This window comes from Oryx dammah, unplaced genomic scaffold (assembly GCF_014754425.2).
Source record: "Oryx dammah isolate SB20612 unplaced genomic scaffold, SCBI_Odam_1.1 HiC_scaffold_27, whole genome shotgun sequence".
NCBI lineage: Eukaryota > Metazoa > Chordata > Mammalia > Artiodactyla > Bovidae > Oryx > Oryx dammah.
Window position 1 is genome coordinate 78,049,297 of NW_024070211.1, and position 17,899 is coordinate 78,067,195.

Sequence of the window (17,899 nt, forward strand, 5' to 3'; positions counted from 1 at the left end):
ATAACTACTTTTTCTGGTAGTAGGATGTCTTGCATTAAGAATCAAAATAATCTAGATCATAAAGCATTTTCCCCTACAAACTAACTCTGGAGAGGCTTGGGGGAAAATAGAGAAACATAAGTATTTAGTTTCATTTTAAGTAGATCTTCATAAAATGGGATTCTTCCAAAGTAAGCGTTTATAGTACCATTTTGAGGGCAATGTAATATTGAAATCTATTTGAATGTGTATTCATTTAATCCACGTGTGCCTATGTTCAGCAACCAACTAGAGAATTAATATCTATCCCTTCTATAGCGATAAAGATCAAATTCTTCACAATACCGTAAACCCTTCCTAACTAAATTATGGTTATGATAATAAATTCACATCTTGAAAGGTTTAAACACAAGAGAATAAAGGACTTAATAATGAAAGTTAATGGATTACAATCCATTTAAACTGTATACTCAAAAAGACTATGTTTCATTGGGGAGTTTTGTTAGCTTACTAAATGATAATCATCTGTCCTGACTATACAATCAGCCTGGTTAATCTCACAAACAAGGTCACCTCACTGATTAAACACAGAAGGTATTTGAAGGGCACTTTCTCTCTAGACCTAGATCATGCCCTTGACACAAGGGCATTTTTCCTTTATTAGAAAATAGCCATTTACTCTAACTTTGTGTTAAAATTACTCATTTGAGAAAAGAAGTAACTTTTCACATTCTTAGATGAAAACTATTTATAATGGTAACATGTCAAATCATTCCTTCATCCACTTCCTGTTGGTGGGTCTCAAAATCAGAAGCAACCTTAAGGAAGGAATTTAAATGTGTGAAACACAGGATTTGGTCTTTGGCCATGAGAGTCCATCAGGCTCCTTTTTGGAATGAGTCCACATAAACCCCAAGACATCCTCTTTGTTCTGTAAAGACCCTTCCCTCACTGTTGTAGAATGTTCTGTGTTCATTCCCCTGCACTAACTGAGCAGTACCCTGAGACAGGTGCCCAGCTCTGCCCCTCATGTGTGTCTAAAGATGCACTTGGGAAAGATTTAGAAATTAATGTTGTGAGTCAGAAATACATCAGCTGGGCAGATGGACATGGTTTCACTCAACGGATGGAATTGGAGGGAGGAAATGTGGCTCCCTGAAAGAAAATAACCATGAGTGAAGTGGAAGTCTGAGAAATGGAGCCATTCCAAATGCAGCAGACAGAGAGCAGCGGGCCATGGCAAGATGTGAGCCTCTGTCTAACCACCTAGCCATTCAAATACACTGGGAATGTACCCTGAGAAACTGTAATTCAATAAGACACATGCACTCCAGTGTTCACAGCAGCACTCTCCCATAGCTAGGACATAGAAGCAATCTAGATGTCCATTGACAGATGCACAGAAGATGTGGTGTGTGTCACACACAATGGAATCTATTTCAGCCATAAAAGGAATGGGAGTTTGTCAATTGTAATGATGTGGATGAACCTAGAATCTATCATACAGAGTGAAGAAAGTCAAAAAGAGAAAAACAAATATATTTTAACATGTACATATGGAATCTAGAAAAATGGTACTAATGAACCTATCTTCAGGGCAGGAATAGAAATGCAGATGTAGTGAACAGACTTGTGGGCACAAAGAAGGAAGGAGCAGTGGGACAAATTGAGAGAGTAGCATGGATATATACACACGACCATGCAGGACCATATATACACTACTACTGGGAAACTGTGGGGAGCATAGGGAGCTCAGCTCAGTGCTCTGTGATGAGCTAGACAGTGGGGGTGCAGGGACGGAGGAAGACTCAAGAGGAAAGAGATATAAATATATTTATAGCTGATTCATGTTGTTGTAAAGCAATTATACTCCAATTAAAATAAATTTTAAAAATACAAATATATAAAAAATAAAACTAATATTCAGGTTTTAAAAAAAGACACACACACACATACACACATACACCTATAATGTACACACAGATTTCTCTTTCTCTCGCAGTCATCTTCCTGAGTGTGGACACTTGGGAAAGAGGAAACTGATAAACAGAGAGGTGCTATGTCACCGTGATCCAGATCTGCAATGGGACATCTTTGGAACAAACTGGTTGTAACAGTGGAGGAGAGAAAAATCAGCACTTAGAGCATTTACCATGGCAAAGCTGGTGGTAAGGGCACGAAAGACAGCAAAAATATTTGTGATTATTATGTGCAGGTGGTATAAGTTACAAAATTCAGGAATACTGAGAACTATAATTTCATTTTCCTGTTACCCAATTTCCTCTTCATTCTTATTGATCTGGAATGAAGGAAAAGGAAAGAAAAATTTCTCAAACATCTTTTCTATCTATAAATCTATGTTTGAGTTGCAGGAGCCTTATAGAGGACCAAATAGTGAGGGGACACTCTTGTCATTTCTTCACTCAAATGAGATGCCCATTATCCTGTTTGGGCATTGGTCAACCTGAATGTAAATATCAGGTCATTTCTTACTGCTCTTCACTCAGCCCTTTTTTGCCTCACTGCTGTAAGCAACACACATGTGACATTCATGGAGTTACATGTATTCCCTTGCCATGCTCTGTTTCCCTGGGGACAGAAATCTCAGTGGAGTTGTCTCATCCTCATTAGTCTAGACCTGTTCCTCAGGCAGAAAGTTGGATCCTATTGCTCTCAGAGAACTTTCTCCTTGACAAGCTTCTTCTAGGATTTCCCAGTGCACATCCCGTCTGCAGAACCCAGTAGAGTCTTAAGTTTCTTATCTTACTACCTCCTCTCTTTTGTCCTTCAACATGGGACTGATTTTTCTTGGACCACTACAGCAATTACAAATAGATTAAATTTGTTTTTTGAGACCATTATAATGCCTGGCCAATAACAGCTGAAATTTTCCTAATTTATAAACTTGGTGTCTTCTCAGTTTACATTTAGAATCAAAGCATGTAGGGATAAAATTTCAGAATATAAAATGTTCCCTGCCTTCTAATCAGTTGAATGTCTCTTCTAGGGCAAAGAGCCTAGAAAGGCCTCAATGCTTTAATTTAGGGAAAATGGATAAGCACAGAAACAAAAGTAAAAACTATATAAGATAGATATTGATACATGACAAAGCTAGGCAGCATATTAAAAAGCAGAGGCATTACTTTGCCAACAAACGTCCATATAGTCAAAGCAATGGTTTTTCCAGTAGTCATGTATGAATGTGAGGGTTGGACCATAAAGAAGGTTGAGTGCTAAACAATTGATCCTTTGAGCTGTGGTGTTGGAGAAGACTCTTGAGAATCCCTTGGGCTGCAAGGAGATCAAATGAGTCAATCCTAAAGGAAATCAACCATGAATATTCATTAGAAGGACTGATGCTGATGCTGAAGCTCCAATATTTTGGCCACCTGTTGTGAAATGTTTGCTATGACCAGTGCATTCTCTTGGCAGAATTCTATTAGCCTTTGCTACTTCATTCTGTACTCCAAGGCCAAATTTGCCTGTTACTCCAGGTGTTTCTTGAGTTCCTACTTTTGCATTCGAGTTCTCTATAATTAAAAGGGCATCTCTTTTGAGTGTTAGTTCTAGAAGATCTTGTAGATCTTCATAGAACCGTTTATCTTCAGCTTCTTCAGTGTTACTGGTCGGGGCATATACTTGGATTACTGTGATTTTGAATGGTTTGTCTTGGAAATGAACAGAGATCATTCTGTCATTTTGAGATAGTATCCAAGTACTGCATTTCGAACTCTTTTGTTGACCATGATGGCTGCTTCATTTCTTCTAAGGGATTCCTGCCCACAGTAGTAGAGATAATGGTCATCTAAGTTAAATTCACCCATCTCAGTCCATCTTAGTTCACAGATTGCTAGAATGTCAGTGTTCACTCTTGCCATCTCCTGTTTGACCACTCCAATTTACATTGATTCATGGACCTAACATTCCAGGTTCCTATGCAATATTGTTCTTTATAGCATCAAATCTTGCTTCTATCACCAGTCCCATCCACAACTGGGTGTTGTGTTTGCTTTGTCTCCATCCCTTCATTCTTTCTGGAGTTATTTCTCCACTGATCTCCAGTAGCATATTGGGCACCTAGTGACCTGGGGAGTTCATCTTTCAATGTTCTATCTTTTTGACTTTTTATACTGTTCATGGGGTTCTCAAGGCAAGAATACTGAAGTGGTTTGCCATTCCCTTCTCCAATGGACCACATTCTGTCAGACCTCTCCACCATGACCCACCTGTCTTGGGTGGCCCCACATGGCATGGCTTAGTTTCATTGAGTTAGAGAAGGTTGTGGTCCATGTGATCAGATTGGCTAGTTGTCTGTGATTGTGGTTTCAGTCTGTCTGCCCTATGATGCCTTCTTTCAGCGCCTACCATCTTACTTGGGGTTTCTCTTACCTTGGACGTGGGGTATCATTTCACGGCTTCTTCCAACAACACAAGAGAAAACTCTACACATGGACATTACCAGATGGTCAAAACAGAAATCAGACTGATTATATCCTTTGCAGCCAAAGATGGAGAAGCTCTATACAGTCAACTAAAACAAGACAAGGAATTGACTGTGGCTCAGATCCTGAACACATTATTGCCAAATTCAGACTTAAACTGAAGAAAGTGGGGAAAACCACTAGACCACTCAGGTATGACCTAAATCAAATCCCTTATAACTATACAGTGGAAGTGAGAAATAGATTTAAGATACTAGATCTGATAGACAGAGTGACTGATGAACTATGGACAGAGGTTCGTGACATTGTACAAGAGACAGGGATCAAGGCCATCCCCAAGAAAAAGAAATGCAAAAAAAGCAAAACGGCTGTCTCAGGAGGCCTTCCAAATAGCTGTAAAAAGAATAGAAGCCAAAAGCAAATGAGGAAAGGAAAGATATACCCATATGATGAATGCAGAGTTCCAAAGAATAGCAAGGAGAGATGAGAAAGCCTTCCTCAACTATCAATGCAAAGAAATAGAGGAAAACAATTGAATGGGAAAGACTAGAGATCTCTTTAAGAAAATTTGAGATACCAAGGGAACATTTCATGCAAAGATGGAGCCAATAAAAGGCAGAAATGGTGTGGACCTAACAGAAGCAGAAGATATCAAGAAGAGGTGGCAAGAATACACAGAAGAACTGTACAAAAAAGATCTTCACAACCCAGATAATCATGAAGGTGTGGTCACTCACACTCACCTAGAGCCAGACATCCTGGAATGTGAAGTCAGGTGGGCCTTAGGAAGCATCACTACAAACAAAGCTAGTGGAGGTGATGGAATTTCAGTTGAGTTATTACAAATCCTGAAAGATGATGCTGTGAAAGTGCTGCATTCAATATGGCAGCAAATTTGGAAAACTCATCAGTGGCCACAGGACTGGAAAATGTCAATTTTCATTCCAATCCCTAAGAAAGGCAATGACAAAGAATGCTCAAACTACCACACAATTGCACTCATTTTACACACTGCTAAATAAATGCTCAAAATTCTCCAACCAGGCTTCAGCAATACACGAGCTGTGAAATTCCAGATGTTCTAGCTGGTTTTAGAAAAGGCAGAGGAACCAGAGATCAAATTGCCAACATCCAGTGGATCATTGAAAAGCAAGAGAGTTCCAGAGAAACATCTATTTCTGCTTTATTGACTATGCCAAAGCCTTTAACTGTGTGGATCACAATAAACTGTGGAAAATTCTGAAAGAGATGGGAATACCAGACGACCTGACCTTCCTGTTGAGAAACGTATATGCAGGTCAGGAAGCAACAGTTAGAACTGGACATGGAACAACAGACTGGTTCCAAATAGGAAAAGTAGTACCTCAAGGCTGTATATTGTCACTCTGCTTATTTAACTAACATGCAGAGTACATCATGAGCTGAAATGCTGAGCTGGAGGAATAAGAAGCTGGATCAAGGTTGCCAGGAGAAATATCAATAACCTCAGATATGAAGATGACACCATCATTATGGCAAAATGTGAAGAACTAAAAAGCCTCTTGATGAAAGTGAAAGTGAAGTGAATATGAAGCCGCTCAGTCGTGTCCGACTCTGCGTCCCCATGAACTGTAGCCTACCAGGCTCCTCCATCCATGAGATTTTCCAGGTAAGAATACTGGAGTGGGTTGCTATTTCCTTCTCCAGATAAAAGTGAAAGAGGCAGTGAAAAATTTGGCTGAAAGCTCAACATTCAGAAAATAAGATCATGGCATCTGGTCCCATCACTTCAAGGCAAACAAATGGGGAAACAGTGGAAAGAGTGGCTGACTTTTTTTTTTTTTCTGGGCTCCAAAATCACTGCGGATTGTGATTGCAGTTATGAAATTAAAAGATGCTTAGTCCTTGGAAGGAAAGTTATGACCAACCTAGACAGCATATTAAAAAGCAGAGACATTACTTTGCTAACAAAGGTCCATCTAGTCAAGGCTATGGTTTTTCCAGTAGTCATGTATGGATGTGAGAGTTGGAGTCTAAAGAAACCTGAGCACCGAAGAATTGATGCTTTTGAATTGTGGTGTTGGAGAAAACTTTTGAGAGTCCCTTGGACTGCAAGGAGATCCAACCAGTCCATCCTAAAGGAGATCAATCCTGGGTATTCATTGGAGGGACTGATGTTGAAGCTAAAACTCCAGTACTTTGGCCACCTGATGCAGAGAGCTGACTCATTTGAAAAGACCCCGATGCTGGGGAAAAGCAAGAGAGTTCCAGAAAAACATCTGTTTCTGCTTTATTGTCTATGCCAAAGCCTTTGACTGTGTGGATCACAATAAACTGTGGAAAATCCTGAGAGAGATGGGAATACCAGATCACCTTGAGCTGCCTTTTGAGAAATCTGTATGCAGGTCAGGAAGCAACAGTTAGAACTGGACATGGAGCAACAGACTGGTTTCAAATAGGAAAAGGAGTACATCAAAGCTGTATATTGTCACCCTGCTTATTTAACTTATACGCAGAGTACATCATGAGAAATGCTGGACTGGAAGAAACACAAGCTGGAATCAAGATTGCCGGAAGAAATATCAATAACCTCAGATATGCAGATGACACCACCCTTATGGCAGAAAGTGAAGAGAAGCTAAAAAGCCTCTTGATGAAAGTGAAAGAGGAGAGTGAGAAAGTTGGATTAAAGCTCAACATTCAGAAAATGAAGATCATGGCAGCTGGCCCCATCACTTCATGGCAAATAGATGGGGAAACAGTGGAAACAGTGTCAGACTTTATTTTTTAGGGCTCCAAAATCCCTGCAGATGGTGACTGCAGCCATGAAATTAAAAGACGCTTACTTCTTGGAAGAAAGGTTATGACCAACCTAGATAGCATTTTCAAAAGCAGAGACATTACTTTGCCGACTAAGGTCCGTCTAGTTAAGGCTATGGTTTTTCCTATGGTCATGTATGGATGTGAGAGTTGGACTGTGCAGAAGGCTGAGCACCGAAGAATTGATGCTTTTGAACTGTGGTGTTGGAGAAGACACTTGAAAGTCCCTTGGACTGCAAGGAGATCCAACCAATCCATTCTGAAGGAAATCAGCCTTGGGATTTCTTTGGAAGGAATGATGCTAAATCTGAAACTCCAGTACTCTGGCCACCTCATGCGAAGAGTTGACTCATTGGAAAAGACTCTGATGCTGGGAAGGATTGGGTGCACGGGGAGAAGGGGACAACAGAGGATGAGATGGCTGGATGGCATCACTGACTCGATGGACGTGAGTCTGAGTGAACTCCAGGAGTTGGTGATGGACAGGGAAGTCTGGCGTGCTGCGATTCATGGGGTCACAAAGAGTCGGATATGACTGAGCGACTGAACTGAACTGAACTGATGCTGGGAAAGATTCAGGGCAGGAAGATAAGGGGACGACAGAGGATGAGATGGTTGGATGGCATCACTGACTAATGGACATGGGTTTGGGTGGACTCTGGGAGTTTGTGATGAACAGCGAGGCCTGGCATGCTGCAGTTCACGGGGTTGCAAAGAGATGGACATGACTGAGCAACTGAACTGAACTGAACTGATGTGAAGCGCCGACTCATAAGAAAAGACCCTAATGCTGAGAAAGATTGAACGCAGGAGGAGAAAGGGATGATAGAGGGCCAGATGGTTGGATGGCATCACCGACTCTATGGGCATGAGTTTGAGCAAGCTCTGGGGATGGTGAAGGACAGGAAAGTCTGGTGTGCTGCAGTCCATGAGGTCAGAAAGAGTGGAAGATGACTGAGTGACTGAAAAATAGATCTGTAAATTGATACATAAATAGATGGTCTGATACTTTGCCACATAAGTGAGAGTTTTGGGTGATCATGCTTAATTATGAATTACAGCAAATGCTATAATGGCATGTGCATGCCTGCTAAGTTGTTTCAGTTGTGCCCAACTCCTCTGTCCATGGGATTCTCCAAGCAAGAATATTGGAGTGGGTTACCATTTCCTTCTCCAGGGGATCTTCCTGACTCAGGGACCAAACCTATGTCTCCTACATCTGCTGCATTGGCAGCCAGGTTCTTTACCACTAGCTCCACCTGGGAAGCCCATAGTGGTACATTACTGGGTAAAGTTGAGGGACAGAGAAAGCTGAGGGACAGAGATTACGCCCTTTATTTATGGCTCTGCTAGGTCTTCGTTGCTGCTCAAGGGCTTTCTCTAGTTGTGGTGCTAGGGCTTCTCACTGAAGTGGCTTCTCGTCTTACAGAGCACAGGCTCTGGGAACATAGGCTTTAGTAGTTGTGGTGCATGCGCTCAGGAATTGTGGCTAACAGGCTTAGTTGCCCCACAGCATGGAGGGTCTTCCCGGACCAGGGATCAAACTCGTGTTCCCTGAATTGGCAGCAGGTGGATTCTTAACCACTGGACCTCCAGGGGAGTCTCAATTACTCCTTTTAACCCATCATTTGCAGTGACTGCCTTAACATCCTTACAACTGAGTAAATGCTAATCTTTAAGAATTTTATATAGCAGGGGCATTTGAATGTTATTTTGAACTGTAACAAGTGGTCAAACATCCTAAAATGTGAAAGACAGGTGACTTTCTTATAATAATGTTAAATAAAATTAGTCCATACTTGACAAAGGAATATGGAACAGAAAACAAATGTTGATTAAACCCACAAAGAGATTTCATTCATATCTAGTTTTCCTTTTTAGATAATCATTCAAACAAAAGACAACTAATTTTTAAGACAGTAGTTTACTTAAATTAAAAACACGTGGCTATATATATATATTTTTTATCAATAAGGGCTTTTGATTTAGATTGGTAGAAACTTGTACATGTAATACCCATTAAAGCTAGATACTCAATAGTGGTTGTGTACAAGTATTTAGGTTTACTGATTTTTTGATGCAACAAGTAACAATCAATTCTTGTAAAAAACTCAATGTTTCTCACTTTAAGTGTTCATTTAAGTGACAGCAAAATTGATAGGAAATATTGACTAAGATGGTAAAGAATCTGTCTGAATGCAGGAGACTTGGATTCAATTCCTGGGTCAGGAAGATCTCCTGGAGAAGAGAATAGCTACCCACTCCAGTATTCTTGCCTGGAGAATTCCATGGACAGAGGAACCTAAAGGGAGACAGTCCATCAGGTTACAAAGAGTCAGACATGACTGAGCAACTAATGCTTTCACTTCACTTCACATGAACTAGACACTGGACCAGGTTCTAGCATTATAAGAATGTGTGTGTGTGTGTGTGTGTGTGTGTGTGTGTGTATCTGTGTGTCTGTGTGTTAGTCACTCAGTCGTGTCTGACTCTTTGACACCATTGAGTGACTAAAACTTTAACTTTTCAAGGTAAAAATACTGTGATATCACAGTTAAAATAGTAGCAAAAAAGTGCTTGATTTTATTCATTACATAAAGTGTTTAAGTCTTATGACAGTCTTTTGAGGGGTGCATTATTATTATCTTCAGTTATAGGAACTGAGGCACTGAAGGGTTGTATAGCCTCCCAAGTAAGTGCTGAGTCAGGATTTACAACCAGGCAACCTGGCTATAGAGTCCATGAACTTACCTCCCTCCTTCTACATCCCAGAAATCCCATTTCATTTAGACCACATAGAACAAGAGATAATCAGCCTGAGCACAGAGGCAGTAGGTCCTCAAAGTGGTGGGTCTCAAAATTTAAGAACAAGTTCAGTTCAGTTCAGTCACTCAGTCATGTCCAACTCTTTGCAACCCCATGAACTGCAGCACACCAGGCCTCCCTGTCCAACACCGACTCCAGAAGCCCACCCAAACTCATGTCCATTTAAGAACAAAGGCAAGAGTTACTGTTTTCACTCAAATTATTGAAGATTTTTAATAAGTCATGTTTATTTGGACTGATGAAAATGTTAATTTGTTCAATTGATTAAAGTCTTCACATGTGAGAATATACTACTTAGGTATGGATACTTAAGTAACATTTTTTTCTATGGTCCTATTTAAAGGTTTTTGCCCTTCTTAGTGACTAGCTGTGATCAGTCTGTACCTGAGTACCTGATATCATGGGCAAGTATGAAGTGTGTGTGTGTGTGAGTGTGTGTGCGCACACACACACACTCAATCATTCAACAGTGTCTGACTCTTTGTGATCCCATGGACTATAGGCTGCCAGTCTCCTCTGTCTACAGAATTCTCCAGGCAAGAATACTGGAATGGCTACCATTTCCTACTCCAAGGGATCTTCCTGACCCAGGGATCGAACCCACACCTCCTGCATCTCCTGTGTTGGAGATGTAAGAGAAGTGCGTTTGATCCCTGGGTTGGGCATGGCATCCCACTCTATTATTCTTTACCACTGAGCCACCAGGGAAGCCCCAATTAGTGTCTTAGGGAAAAACCAAAAGTATACATTACTTTCCTAAAGAAACCCACAAATCATATCATCCAATAGCACAGAATTTTCAGAAATTGTGGTTTGTGGTAGATAGGAAAACTCGGAGTTAAGTAGACTGGAATGAGTGTTTGCAGTATGACCTTGGGAAAGTTACTTGACTTCTCTGATTCTTAGTTTCCTAATTGCAAAATACAAATAGAAATGCCTATGCATATTGCCTGAAGATTAAATGAGATAACATACAAATTCACTTTGAACAATGGTGGTGGTTACTTAATATTAGAGGTTATCCCTATTTGAGCAAAATCAAATGGCACACAGGAAAATACCAAGTTTTTGCCACCAGTCCTTTGGAGTCAACCATTGAGATGTCTACAAGGATGAAAATTTCTTGTTGTAACTCGTGAGTCACAGAATAGGATGATATTGGTAGCCAAACTTCCAGGGCTTGAGTTCTGTATCTACCTCTTACCAACTGGTGATTCTGGCCAAGTTGCTTTATCTCTTCATGTTTAGTTTACTCATTTGTAAAGGCTCCTTCATCCATGGAATTCTCTAGGCATGAATACTATAGTGGGTTGTCATTCTCTTCTCCAGGGGATCTTCCTGACCCTGGGATCAAACCTGGGTATCCTCCATTGCAGGGGAATTCTTTACCATTTGGGCCACCAGTGAAGTCCCTGTAAAATGTGTGTAATAATAATACCCTCAATACTTTCTTTGAAACTAGACTATGTGATTATTTACACATTTCTTAGAACAATGACTTACACATAATTAGCACTATGTGCATGCATGCTAAATTGCTTCAGTTGTGGGTGTGTGCTAAGTTGCTTCTGACTCTTTGGGACTCTATGAACTGTAGCCCACTAGGCTCCTGTGTCCATGGGATTCTCCAGGCAAGAATAATAGAGTGGGCTGCCATGCCCAACCCAAGGATCAAACGCACTTCTCTTACATCTCCTGCATTAACAGGCATGTTCTTTACCACTAGCGCCACTTAGGAAGCCCTTAGCACTAGGTAGGTATTGATTAAACAAATATCTTCATAATGTATTGCTGATTTAAACTCTAATAATGGATTCGACTGGATAGTAATTTTAGTCACATGTATTTCTAGTATTTTTTGATTTCTTATTTGAATGGATACCTAATTATTCCATATCTTGTAGAGGTAATCAGAGGTGGAAGCTTTCGGATATTTAGCAAATACTATTTTAGAAGGTTGATTAGCTTCACAGTATTTGCCTGAAGTTAAGTTGTTTATGAGACTATATTCTATGTGAGTATTAGGTTTATTTTTTTTTAATTGAAATTGTGGTGTCCTTTGTGTATTTAAACTGAAATAAGCTAAGTGAAATTTTGAATTCATTGTATATTCCCAAGATGTCTGACTTCATATAGCCCCCTTGTAAGAGTTTAAGTTCATGAGGGAAGAAAGGAAGAAGCCTGAATGAAAGTGCTGTTACCTCAATGTCAGGATTGTGATTATTAACAGCAAAATGACAAAGTATTATGGCAATAAGCAATCAGGAGTCCAAATCTGTAATTCTCTCCAGTCCTTAAGTGTTCTGTTGCTTTAATCTGCAATCCATTGCCAACCAATAAAATTCCTCCCCAAATATGAACTTCATTATCCACACTGGATTCAGAGTGTTCCAGACTTATTTCTGATTCCAGTATGTGATTAGATGCTGACTGAATGCATCTCTCAGACAAGTGATGAGACACCTTGTCAAGGTTATAGTCAGACACTCCATCTCGTACAATTTAGACTTGGAAGGAGGCGGCTGCATTTATTTCTGTTAAGTGAACGTTAGAGGTAAATGGCAGGGTTCATTTTCCAACTTAACACTTCTGTGAGGGTGAATAATGGATAGCTAAAAGCAATAGTGGTATCTTAACAAAAGCCAAAATAGGAACAGTGAATTTAGCTTGCTCCATCTGTCTAAAATAATATCTCTTATTTTTACCTACTATTGCCATCTCCACGGTACCCCATTCATTACTTACTTTTGGCAAAACTTAAACTTTTGAGATCAACTAAAGGATTATTAAGAATAATTTCTGTGGAATATAGACCATCCATATCAACCCCTAATACATTTTGTCAGAGGTAATATCCAACCTGAAAGTGAAACCTAAAAATAAATCTTTTTTTCAAATATAGTTATGAAAGGAAACTTAAAAAGAGAGAGCTTTCTTCATAAAACTGGATGTTAAGTCCAAAAGAAGAGAATTTGATGGAAATATAGTTAAACTTCAAAAACACAGACCATGCTTGGTTTCTGGGCAGGAAACCAGAAAGAAGCATCACAATAACCACTTCTGATGCCTACACTATTAAGGGGGGGTAAGGATCTTTCCCATTTCTTACAGAATGGTAAATATTGACTTTCAAAACTTTGATGGAGTAAAATGCAAAATACTTTTCCCTGGCAGCTCTTTGTGGATATTCTGTTGATTTGGGCTGAAGGTGAGAGGGGAGAAGGATAGTTAAATATGACTAACCCATTGTCTCAGAGAAGACAATGGCACCTCACTCCAGTGTTCTTGCCTGGAGAATCCCAGGGATGGGGGAGCCTGGTGGTCTGCTGTCTATGGGGTCGCATAGAGTTGGACACAACTGAAGCGACTTAGCGGCAGCAGCAGCAACAGCAGCAACCCATTGTCTTTAGTGCTCTGGAAAACGTGAGTTTTTAAACTACTTGCTCCCCTTGGCCATTCTTGCCTCTTGGTTTAGCTATTAATCTTATTATCAAAGTCACACTAAATGCTCTAGCTGCTAAGGTTTGTTAGAAAGCACAGCAAGAGAAAGGTTAGTGGTCCCCATCCGTTGATTGCTGAATGCCTGGGGTCCTTCTATATGGCAAGATGATGTATTGTTCCCTGTGCTTTCTTTGCCATAATCTTACTGTTACACAACCCAGTATATAATTTCACAATCTTTCTCATTATCAGCACATTTCAATAAAGTTCAAATTTGTATAGCCTTGAAGCCATTAACATTTTGTAGCACATTCTGGGTGGCATATTTTTCATTCAGAAAAACGTCTTCAGAGGAATGTTCTTCTGATATATTACACTCCTTGGTTTATCATTTAAAACTTGAGACATCCACCAGCATATACATCTTATTTAAAGTGTCAAAAGAGGGCAAAAATTGCAGTGACTTGAAGAGCCTTGTTACTTAAACTTCAGGGATCACTGCATCCATTTTGCCTTTTCAGTGTTAAACATTTTCTTCCCATATTTTTTTCTCTATTTATTTTCATTACATGAGGATTAAAAGAAGGGACAAAATGGGTGAACATCTTTAAAGTACAGCATTTAAACCCAAATTTGGGGGAAAATAACAAAAATGATTATTTGTCCCTGCATATATAAGGCAACATAGAAATATTAATATTTATACCTATAGGAGTATTTTCTTTGTGGATTATGTATCTATGCAAAATAATAATAATATGATCTTCAGTTAGGTGAGTCTTAAAAAGTTGAATTGTCTTACATATGTAGAGAGACTCAGAACTGAAGTCTAAAGGGAGATTCTTTGAGTTTGAAAATAAGAGTGCTCATTCATTTTGTCACTCTTTAAAAATTCATCATAGGACAAATCACTAAGGAATATAAATATTGTTAAACTGAGTAGAGGCTCTATGTCACTGCTTACTGTGTATTGACCTGCATGTGGTTGGCACAGAATGGAAGGTCATCTTCAAGCTGTGATGGGAAGGGCTCTTCTGAATGACTCTTCTGTTCCTTGTTTTCATAGTGCTAATTTCACCATTTGAGATTTATTTTTTTCAGTCCTTTTCAAATGCCATTGGACTCTGATTCACCCAGAAAGTTTGCTAACAGTAAAAATACCCAAGACCTGTATGCAGAACAGTCTCTTTGCAAGTGCAATTGACCCTTGAACAACACAGATTTGAACTGGGTCGGTCTATTTATGCATGAAGTTTTTTTAGTTGTAGATATTACAATGCTATACTACCCATGGTTGGTTGAAGCAGTGGATGCTGAACCTTGGGTACAGAGGAACCACCTATACAGAGAACTGCATCTACTTAGAGGGTCGTTGATAAATTATACACATGCGAGGAGGGTGAGCCTACCTTAACCTCTGCTTTGTTCACATCTGAAGTCTGGAATAGACCTTTGACTTCTGCAAATTTATGTACTTCTCGTGTGATTCTCATAGTTTGGAAAATGCTGAGTTCAGGTGATTCTTTACAGGATTCATATTAAATATAAATGACCCCTGGAGATAAAATTGTTATATTTTTATGTGATTTGATTGAAGTACTTTTTCTAATTTATTTTTGCCTCATAGGATGACCCTCTCTGAACAAGACCAGTGGTGTGCTGATAAAGTGGATAAAGTGGGAGGTAGGTGTTCGGTTTGGGGATTGGTAGGAGGAAGCTTTAATTTGTAGCATTTGTCGATTTCCATGGTGTAAATCCTCTTACCATAGCCAATTTTAAGCTATTAATGGATTAACAATCATCTTGTGAGATTTCTGAATATTGAACAATCACCTCTTTTGAATCCATGAGATGTGGCTCTTGCATACAACTGAGACTGCAGGTAACTATTTCTGAGAAAGAGGGAAAGTAGGCTCTGAAAATATGGCCCAGGGCCAAGAACTTGAGGCTGAGATATGATGCTCTTCTAAGGACAACCAGGGAAGGATTATGGTCAAAGTAAGCAAACAAAAAGACAAAAGAAGGGAGATCCTCTTTGGGATTTCACTTGGGACACAGTTCTCTGGACCCTGTGAAGAAAAAATGTAGGAGTTAAGAAGGAGTTAAGAAGTTAAGGAGTTAAGAAGGAAAAAGTCCAGGAAGATGGTTGAGGTCAGGTGTCAGGTTTATGATAATGCATGCTCGCATGCTAAGTTGCTAGGTGAGTTCAGTTCAGCCACTCAGTGGTGTCCAACTCTTTGTGATCCCATGGACTATGGTATGCCAGGCCCCCCTGTTCATCACCAACTCCCGGAGAATACTTAAACTCATGTCCATTGAGTCAGTGATGCCATCCAACCATCTCATCCTCTGTTATCCCCTTCTCTTCCCACCTTCAGTTTTGTCCAGCATCAGAATCTTTTCAAATGAGTCAGCTCTTTGCATCAGGTGGCCAAAGTATTGGAGTTTCAGCTTCAATATCAGCTTCCAATGAACATTCAGGACTGATGTCCTTTAGGATGGACTGGTTGGATCTCCTTGCAGTCCAAGGGACTCTCAAGAGTCTTCTCCAACACCACAGTTCAAAAGCATCAATTCCTTGGTGCTCAGCTTTCTTTATAGTCCAACTCTCACATCGATACATGACTACCGGAAAAACCATAGCCTTGACGAGATGGACTTTTGTTGGCAAAGTAATGTCTCTGCTATTTAATATACTGTCCAGGTTAGTCATAACTTTCCTTCCAAGGAGTAAGCGTCTTTTAATTTCATGGCTGCGATCACCATCTGCAGTGATTTTGGAACCCAGAAAAACAAAGTCTAACACTGTTTCCACTGTTTCCCCATCTATTTCTCATGAAGTGATGAGACCAGATGCCATGATCTTAGTTTTCTGAATGTTGAGCTTTCAACCAACTTTTTCACTCTCATCTTTCACTTTCATCAAGAGGTTCTTTAGTTCATCTTCACTTTCTGCCATAATGATGGTGTCATCTGCATATCTGAGGTTATTGATATTTCTCCCAGAAGTGTTGATTCCAGCTTGTGTTTCTTGCAGCCCAGCATTTCTCATGATGTACTCTGCATATAAGTTAAATAAGCAGGGTGACAATACGCAGCCTTGACGTACTCCTTTTCCTATTTGGAACCAATCTGTTGTTCCATGTCCAGTTCTAACTGTTGCTTCCTGACCTGCATATACATTTCTCAAGAGGCAGGTCAGGTGGTCTGGTATTCCCATCTCTTTCAGAATTTTCCACAGTTTATTGTGATTCACACAGTTAAAGGCTTTGGTATAGTCAATAAAGCAGAAATAGATATTTTTCTGGAACTTTCTTGCTTTTCAATGATCCAACGGATTTTGGCAATTTAATCTCTGATTCCTCTGCCTTTTCTAAATCCAGCTTGAACATCTGGAAGTTCACAGTTCACATATTGTTGAAGCCTGGCTTGGAGAATTTTGAACATTACTAGCATGTGAGATGAGTGCAATTGTGTTGTAGTTTGAGCATTCTTTGGCATTGCCTTTCTTTGGGATTGGAATGAAAACTGACCTTTTCCAGTCCTGTGGCCACTGCAGAGTTTTCCAAATGTGCTGGCATATTGAGTGCAGCACTTTCACAGCATCATCTTCTAGGATTTGAAATAGCTCAACTAGAATTCCATCACCTCTACTAGCTTTGTTTGTAGCATTGCTTCCTAAGGCCCACTTGAGTCCACCAAAAATGGACAGGTCATGGTGGAGAGTTCTGAAAAAATGGGATCCACTGAAGAAGGGAATGGCAAACTACTTCAGTATTCTTGCCTCGAGAACACCATGAACAGTATGAAAAGGCAAAAAGATAGTATGAAAATGCAAAACCCATGAGCAATATGAACATGAAAAACCCATGAACAGTATGAAAAGGCAAAAGGGCAAAAAGATAGGTCACGAAAGATGATGTCCCCAGCTTGGTAGGTGCCCACTACGCTACTATAGATCAGTGGAGAATCAACTCCAGAAAGAATGAAGAGACCGAGCCAAAGAAAACAAACAACAACAACAACAAAACACCCAGTTGTGGATGTGACTGGTGATAGAAGCGAGGTCCAGTGCTTTAAAGAGCAATATTGCAGAGCAACCTGGAATGTTAGGTCCATGAATCAATGGGTGAATTTAACTCAGATGACCATTATATCTACTACTTTGGGCAAGAATCTGTTAGAAGAAATGGATTAGCCATCACAGTGAACAAAAGAGTGTAAAATGCAGTACTTGGATGCAATTTCTAAATTACAGAATGATCTCTGTTTGTTTCCAAGGCAAACCATTCAATATCACAGTAATCCAAGTCTATGGCCCAACCACTAATGCTGAAGAAGCTGAAGTTGTATGGTTCTATGAAGACCCACAAGACCTTCTTGAATTAACACCCAAAAAAGATGTCCTTTTC